The sequence below is a fragment of the Psammomys obesus genome, unplaced genomic scaffold (genome assembly GCF_907164565.1).
Source record: "Psammomys obesus unplaced genomic scaffold, mPsaObe1.curated_primary_1811, whole genome shotgun sequence".
In the NCBI taxonomy this organism is placed as follows: domain Eukaryota; kingdom Metazoa; phylum Chordata; class Mammalia; order Rodentia; family Muridae; genus Psammomys; species Psammomys obesus.
Window position 1 is genome coordinate 1,077,948 of NW_026596402.1, and position 7,924 is coordinate 1,085,871.

A 7,924-nucleotide genomic window follows, 5' to 3' on the forward strand; every position below is an offset into this window, starting at 1 on the left:
TGGGATGAAGCCTATTTAGTCATGGTGGATGATATCTTTGATGTGTTGTTGGATTCGGTTTGCAAATATTTTATTGAGTATTTTTGCATCAATGTTCATAAGAGAGATAGTTCTGAAGTTCTCTTTTTTGTTGGGTCTTTGTGCGGTTTAGGTATCAGGGTGATTGTCGCTTCATAGAATGAGTTTGGTAATGTACCTTCTGTTTCTATTTTCTGGAATAGTTTGAGGAGAATTGGTGTGAGCACTTCTTTGAAGGTCTTGTAGAATTCTGCGCTGAAACCATCTGGCCCAGGGCTTTTTTTGGAGGAGAGACTGTTAATGACTGCTTCAAGTTCCTTGGGGGATATAGGGCTATTCAGTCTTTCTACCTGATCTTGACTTAATGTTGGAAGATGGAATCTATCAAGAAAATTGTCCATTTCATTTAGATTTTCAAATTTTGTGGCATATAGGCATTTGTAGCATGACCTAATGATTGTTTGGATTTCTTCAGTGTCTGTAGTTATGTCCCCCTTTTCATTTCTGATTTTGCTGATTTGGATAGATTCTCTCTGCTTTTTAGTTAGTTTGGCTAAGGGTTTTTCTATCTTGTTGATTTTCTCAAAGAACCAGCTTTTTGTTTCATTGATTCTTTGAATAGTTTTATTTGTTTCTAATTGATTGATTTCAGCCCTGAGTTTGATTATTTCCAGCTGTCTGCTCCTCTTGGGTATATTTGCTTCTCTTTTTTAGTAGGTTTTTTAATTGGGCCATTAAGATGCTTGTATGTGATGTTACAAATTTCTTCTTGAAGGCACTTAGTGCTATAAATTTTCCTCTGAGCACTGCTTCCAGTGTGTCCCATAAGTTTTGGTATGTTGTGCCTTCATTTTCATTGAATTCTAGGAATTCTTTAATTTCTTTCTTTATTTCTTCCTTAACTGAGCTGTCATTGAGTAACAAGTTGTTCAGTTTCCATGTGAGTGTCGGCTTTTTGTCATCTCTCTTATTGTTGGGGTCCAGCTTTAGTCCATGGTGGTCAGATAGAATACAAGGGATTATTTCAATCTTTTTGTATCTGTTGAGGCTTGTTTTATGACCAACTATATGGTCTATTTTGGAGACAGTTCCATGTGGTGCTGAAAAGAAGGTATACTCTTTTGATTTATGGTGAAAAGATCTGTAGACATCTATTAGGTCCATTTGATTTTGGGACTCTCTAAGTGTTTTTATTTCGCTATTTGTTATCTGTCTAGTTGATCTGTTCCTTGGTGAGAGTGGAGTGTTGAAGTCTCCCAATACTAAGGTATTAGGATCAATGTGTGATTTTAGCTTTAATATTTCATTTACAAATGTAGTTGCTCTTGTATTTGGGACATAGATGTTAAAAATTGTGATGTCCTCTTGGTGGATTTTTCCTTTGATGAGAATATAGTGGCCCTCCTCATCTTTTTTGATTAACTTGGGTTGTAAGTCTATTGTATTAGATATTAAGATGGCTATTCCAGCTTTTTTTCTGAAACCATTTGCTTGAAAAACATTTTTCCAACCCTTTAATCTGAGGTAGTGTTTATATTTGTTGCATAGGTGTGTTTCTTGGATGCAAGAGAATGTTGGATTGTGTTTCCGCAACCATTCTGTTAGTCTGGGTCTTTTTATTGAAGGGTTGAATCCATTGATGTTGATAGATACTAGTGACCAACAATTGTTACTTACTTTTGATGTGGGGTTGGTGGTGTTACTGAGTTTCATTGCTTGTATTCTTTTTCTTTTTCTTTTTTTGTTGTTGTTGTGTAGTTATCTATTTCCTCTGTTTCTTTAGATGTAGTTGTTTTCTTTGGTTTGGAGTTTCCCTTTCAGTAACTTCTGTATAGCTGGGTTACTATGTAGATATTGTTTAAATTTGGTTTTGTCATGGAATATTTTGAATTCTCCATCTATGTTGATTGAAAGTTTTGCTGGGTATAGTAGTCTGGGTTGGAATCTGTGGTCCCTTAAGGACTGTATGATTTCTGTCCAGGCCCTTCTGGCTTTCATAGTTTCTGTTGAGAAATCTGGTGTGATTCTGATAGGTCTACCTTCATATGTTACTTGGCCTTTTTCCCTTGCTGCTTTTAGAATTTTTTCTTTGTTCTGTAGATTCAGTGTTTTGGCTATAATGTGACATGAAGAATTTCTTTTCTGGTCTAGTCTACTTGGTGTTCTGTAGGCCTCTTGTATGTTTATGGATATCTCCTTCTTTAAGTTGGGAAAATTTTCTTCTATAATTTTCTTGAAAATATTTTCCGGACCCTTGAGCTTGATGTCTTCTTTATCTTCTACTCTTATTATTCTCAGATTTTGTCTTTTCATGGTTTCCTTGCTTTCTTGGATGTTTTGTGTTTGGAACTTTTCTGATTTTATTTTTTCTTTGAGAGACATGTCAATTTCCGCAAGTGTAAGTTTTGCTCCTGAGATTCTTTCTTCCATCTGTTATATTCTGTTGGTGATGCTTACCTTTGTAGTTCCTGATCTTTTCTCTATGTTCTCCAGCTCCAAGTTTTTCTCTATTTGTGTTTTCTTCATTTATTCTAATTCTGTTTTCATTTCTTGCACCATTTACTTCATCTGTTTGAATGTGGAGTCCTGCTTTTCAATGACAGCTTCTATTTTTTTTTTTTTTCTGTTTCCTTTCTATGTATCACTAATTCTGCCTCTACTTCTTTGGCTATAATTGCCTGTATTTCTATGAGAGCTTTGTTTATTTCTTCTTTATTTGCCTTCATTTGTGTGGACATTTCTTTGAGAGCTTTGTTCATTTCTTCTTTGCCTCAATTTTCGTGGTCATTTCTCTGAGAGATCTATTTGTTTCCTCTCTGTTTGTCTCGATTTCTTTGACTATTTCTGTGAGTACTTAGTTCATTTCATCTTTATGGGGCTCTAACAGCTGGAGAAACATAGTTTTGAGGTTGTTTTCTTGTATATCTAGTGAATTGAAGTTGCCATTGTTTTGTGGGGTTGCTGGTGAGGTCATTATGTTCTGATTTTTGTTGGGTGTGTTCTTATGTCTGCCTCTAGCCATCTGGTTATTTATAACCCTCACTGTTTGTTTCTCGAGTTTGTAGTTCGGGCTATGATCCTCTCTTTCTGTTTTCTGGACTGTTTTATTTCAGGAAGGTGAGAGAGGTTCGCTGGTTTGGTAGTGTGTTTTCGGGTTTCAGTTTTGCCTAAGTAAGGAATGTGACACTGGCACTATTCACATGTGCTTTTAGCGGGCACAGTGTGCATGCACGGATTCTCTGACTATTGCAGTGGCCTGCAGGCCACCATTATGCAGTTCTGTCTGAGACCCAGGGATTGTTTGCCTGGATTACACAGGTGGACCCATAAGGCCAAGGCTTCAACATTGGGGTCACTATCCCAAGAATCCCTATGATGCCCACACTAGGGGTGTGGGTGGCAGGGATCTCGTCTGGTTGCTTCTGTGGAGAGGCCCTGGGTCTGGGGCAAACTCTCCCTAGAAGGCTCACTCACTCTCTTGCAGGACCAGTTGGAATGCACAGGGGTTCCCCTTGCTCACTACTCTCTGATTTTTTCCTGCTGAGGTAAATGCGCGGGTAGGTTAACAGTCAGCTCTGTGGCACTGTTGCCGCAGTACTCAGTGTCCACCTTTCCTGTGTGCTACCTCTCTGTTCTTTCCCTCTGCCAGGAGGGGTTATGTTGACTGGTCCCGGGGTAGCGCGGGAAAGAGTTAGGTTGAGTGATCTCAATCCCAGTTCCCAGGCCCAGATCTCTCTGCAAGAAGCAGCCTGGCGATAGAACCTATGTTTGCTGATTCCGAGAGAGTACCAAGTATGGCTGAGTGTCCTCAGATCCAGAGCTTGGGTTTCTCTGCCAGGGGCCACTGGGTGAGCTGGAGAGGGGTTGCTGTGTCCTGTGGCATGCTGCCTCTCTGTCCTTCCCCTCTGACCTTCTCCTCTGCAAGCTTACGGCAGCACTCTCAGGGGAGTGCCAGAAGGGGTTGGTACTTCTCAGTTTCCTATCCTGAGCCGGGGTTTCTCTGCCAGGGGTCGGGGAGCCGCTGGTGTTAGGACTTGGTGTTAGACCTTATTGAGCTGGACCCGGGATAATCTCAGGAAGTGTTGAATGACCACAGTTCCAGATCCCAAGCTGAAGTTTATTTGCTAGGAGCAGCAGGCAGCACTGGGGGCCAGGTGCTGTGAATCCACTGTGTGCCTTTTTATTCCTCTGCTCTGCTGCTGCAGTGTTATGGCGGTGTTCTGGTTCTCGGGGGAATGCCTGAAAGGATTGGGTTTTCTCAGCCCTGATCTCTCTCTCTTTTTTTTTTTTTTATTTTATTTTTTATTTATTTATTTATTTTTTTTGCTGAGGCTGAGGTACAGACAGTGTGGTCTGTGGCAGATTCTGCTGGAAGCCTCCTGCCTCCTCTGAAGAGGGAGTAAGGTTTTGGGTGCCGGGAAGTGTCTGTGGATCACCTCTCGTGGTGTCTCCTCCCAGAGGAGTCTGCTGTGACCTGATTCTAGAAGGACTCAGATCTTGGAAGTCTAGATAACTCTGTTCTGGGTTGATCAGCCCCCTTCACTCACCAATTTCCGTGTTGGGGGTCCTCTCCCCTTCAGCTAAGCTGCACACTAGCCGCTGCCATCTTGGAAGACCGCTCTCCTTCTTTTTATGTTTTTTTTTATTAATTACAGTTTATTCCCTTTGCATCTCACCTGTAGTTTCATCCCTCCTCCTTTCCCAATTCCACCCTCCCTCCTTCTCCACTCATGTCCCTCACCCAGTCAAATGATAGGGGGTCTTCCTCCACTTCCATCTGATCCTTTTTTTTTCAGGTCTCATCAGGAGTGTATGCATTGTCTTCCTCTGTGGTCTGGTAAGTCTGCACCCTACTGAAGGGGAGGTGATCAAAGAAAAGGCCAATCAATTTATGTCAGAGACAGTCCCTGTTCCCATTTATAGGGAACCCACCTGAACACTGAGCTGCCATGGCTGCATCTGTCTATGTGTTCTATGTTATCTACATGAAATGTCCTTGGCTAGAGTATCAGTCTCAGAAAACACCCCTGTGTCCAGAACCAAAAGGTTCTGTTGCTCTCCTTATGGCTCTTGACCCCTACAGGTCTTTCTATCTCCTCCTTCTTTCATAAGACTCCCTGTACTCTGCTCAACGTTTGGCTTTGAGTCTCAGCATCTGCTTTGATACTCTGTAGGGTTATGTATTTCAGAGGCTGTCTGTGGTAGGCTCCTGTACTGTTTCCTGTTTTTTCCCCTCTTCTGATGTCTATCCCCTTTACCTTTCTAAATGAAGACTGAGCATCTTAACCAAAGTCCTCCTCCTTGATTAGTTTCTTTTTTGTTTTTTTTTTCATTAAATTTTTATTATTTTTTATATTAATTACAGTTTCTTGATTAGCTTCTTTAGGTACACAGATTTTATTATGTTTATCCTGTATTACTATGTCTTATACCTACTTATGTGTGAGTATAAACTTTGTGTGTCTTTCTGCTTCTGGATACCCCATTCAGAATGATCTTTTCTAGATCCCACCATTTGCTTGCACATTTCATGATTTCCCTGTTATTAATTGTATTATTCCATTGTGTACATGTACCACAAATTCTTTATCTATTCCTCTATTGATGGGCATCTGGGTTGTTTCTAGGTTCTGGCCATTATGAATAAAGCTTCCATGAGTATGGATGAGCAAATGTCCTTGTTATATACTTGAGCATCTTTTAGATATGTGCTTAGGAGTGGTTTACCTGGACCTTGAGGTAGCAATGTTCCTAATTGTCTAAGAAAGGGCCAGATTGATTTGCAAATTGGTTGTACAAGTTTACATTTCCACCAGCAATGGAGTAGGGTTCCTCTTTCTCTGCATCCTCTCCAGCATGTGTTGTCACTTGAGTTTTTTGATCTTAGCCATTCTGATGGGTCTATGGTGAAATGTTAGGGTCATTTTGATTTCAATTTCCCTGATGACTAAGGACTTTGAGCATGTCTTTAAGTGTTTGACCGCCATTTGATATTCCTCTGTTGAGAAATCTCTGTTTAGCTCTGTACCCCATTTTTCAATTGGATTATTTGATTTTTTGCTGTTTAACTTCTTAAGTTCTTTATGTATTCTGGATATTAGCTCTCTGTCAGATACAGGGTTGGTGAACATATTTTCCCAATCTGTAGGCTGTCATTTGTTCTGATGACAGTGTACCTCACTTTACAGAAGTTTTTCAGTTTCATGAGGTCCCATTTCTGGATTGTTGATCTTAGAGCATGTGATGTCTGTGTTCTGTTGAGGAAGTTGTCTCTAATGCTAATGAGTTCAAGGCTCTTCCGTACTTTTTCTTCTAACAGGTTAAGTGTCTCTGGTTTTATGTTGAAGACCTTTGATCCACTAGGACTTTAGTTTTGTGCTGGGTGATATGTATAGATCTATTTGCCTTTTTCTACATGTACATATCCAGGTAGACCAGCACCATGTGTTGAAGATGCTATCCTTTTTCCATTGTATGGTTTCGTCATCTTTGCCAAAAAATCAGGTGTTCATAAGTGTGTGGGTTTATTTCTGGGTCTTCTATTCGATTCCATTGATAAACCAGTCGGTTTCTATATTAGTACCATTCAGTTTTTACTACTGTTGCTCTATAGTACAGTTTGAGATTATGGGTGGAGATATCTCTAGAAGATCTTTAATTGTAGAGGATTGTTTTAGCGATTCTGTTTTTCTCATTATTCCAAAGGAAGTGAGCATTTTTCTTTCAAGATCTATAAAGAATTGTGTTGGTAATTTGATGGGAATTGCATTGCTTTTGGTAAGATGACCATTTTTGCTTTGTTAAACCTGCCAAGCCATGATGATGGAAGACCTTTCCATCTTCTGATATCTTCATCTACTTCTTTCTTCAGAGACTGGAAATTTTTTATTTTTCATGAAAGTCTTTGACTTGCTTGGTTAGAATCACACTAAGGTACTTATGTCCTTTGTGGTTATTGTGAAGGTTGTTGTTTCCCTAATTTCATTCTCAGCCCTTTTTTTCTTCTTCATATAGGAGGATACAGAATTTTTTGAGTTAATTTTGTATCCAGCCACATTGCTGAAGGTGTTTATCAGATGTAAGAGTTCCCTGGTAGAATTTTGGGGGTCACTCATATATATTATTGTATCTTATGAAAATAGTGATAATTTGACTTCTTCATTTCCAATTTGTATCTCCTTGAGCTCCTTTAATTTTCTTTTTCTCTAACAAGGACTTCAAGAACTATGGTAAAGAGATAAAGAGTAGCAACCTTGCCTTTTCTCTGATTTCAGTGGGCTTGTTTTAAGTATCTCTCCATTTAGTTTGGTGTTGGTTATAGGCTTTTTATTGCCTATACTATGTTTAGGTATGTACCTTGTAACCCTGATCTCTCCAAGACTTTAAACATGAATGGATATTGGATTTTATCAAATGCTTTATCAGCAACTAAGGAGATGATCATGTGATTTTTTTTTTCTTTCACTTTGTTTATGTGGTCAACTACATTGATGGATTACCAAATATTGAACCATTCCTACATACCTGGAATGAAGCCTACGTGGTTGATGTGTTTTTGTATTTGGTTTGCAAGTATTTTGTTGAGTATTTTTGCATCAATGTTCATAAGGGATATTTGCCTGAACTCTCTTACTTTGTTGGGTATTTATGAGGTTTAGGTACCAAGGCTTTACAGAATAAATTTGGTAGTAGTTCTTTCTGTTTCTATTTTGTGGAAGAGTTTGAAGAGTATCCATGTTAGCTTTTCTTTGAAGGTCTGGTAGAATTCTTCACTGAAACCAAGTTGCCCTTGCCCTTGTTTTTCTTTTTTCTTTTTTCTTTTTTCTTTTGTCTTTTTGTCTTTCTTCCTTCCTTCCTTCCTTTCTTTCTTTCTTTCTTTCTTTCTTTCTTTCTTTCTTTCTTTCTT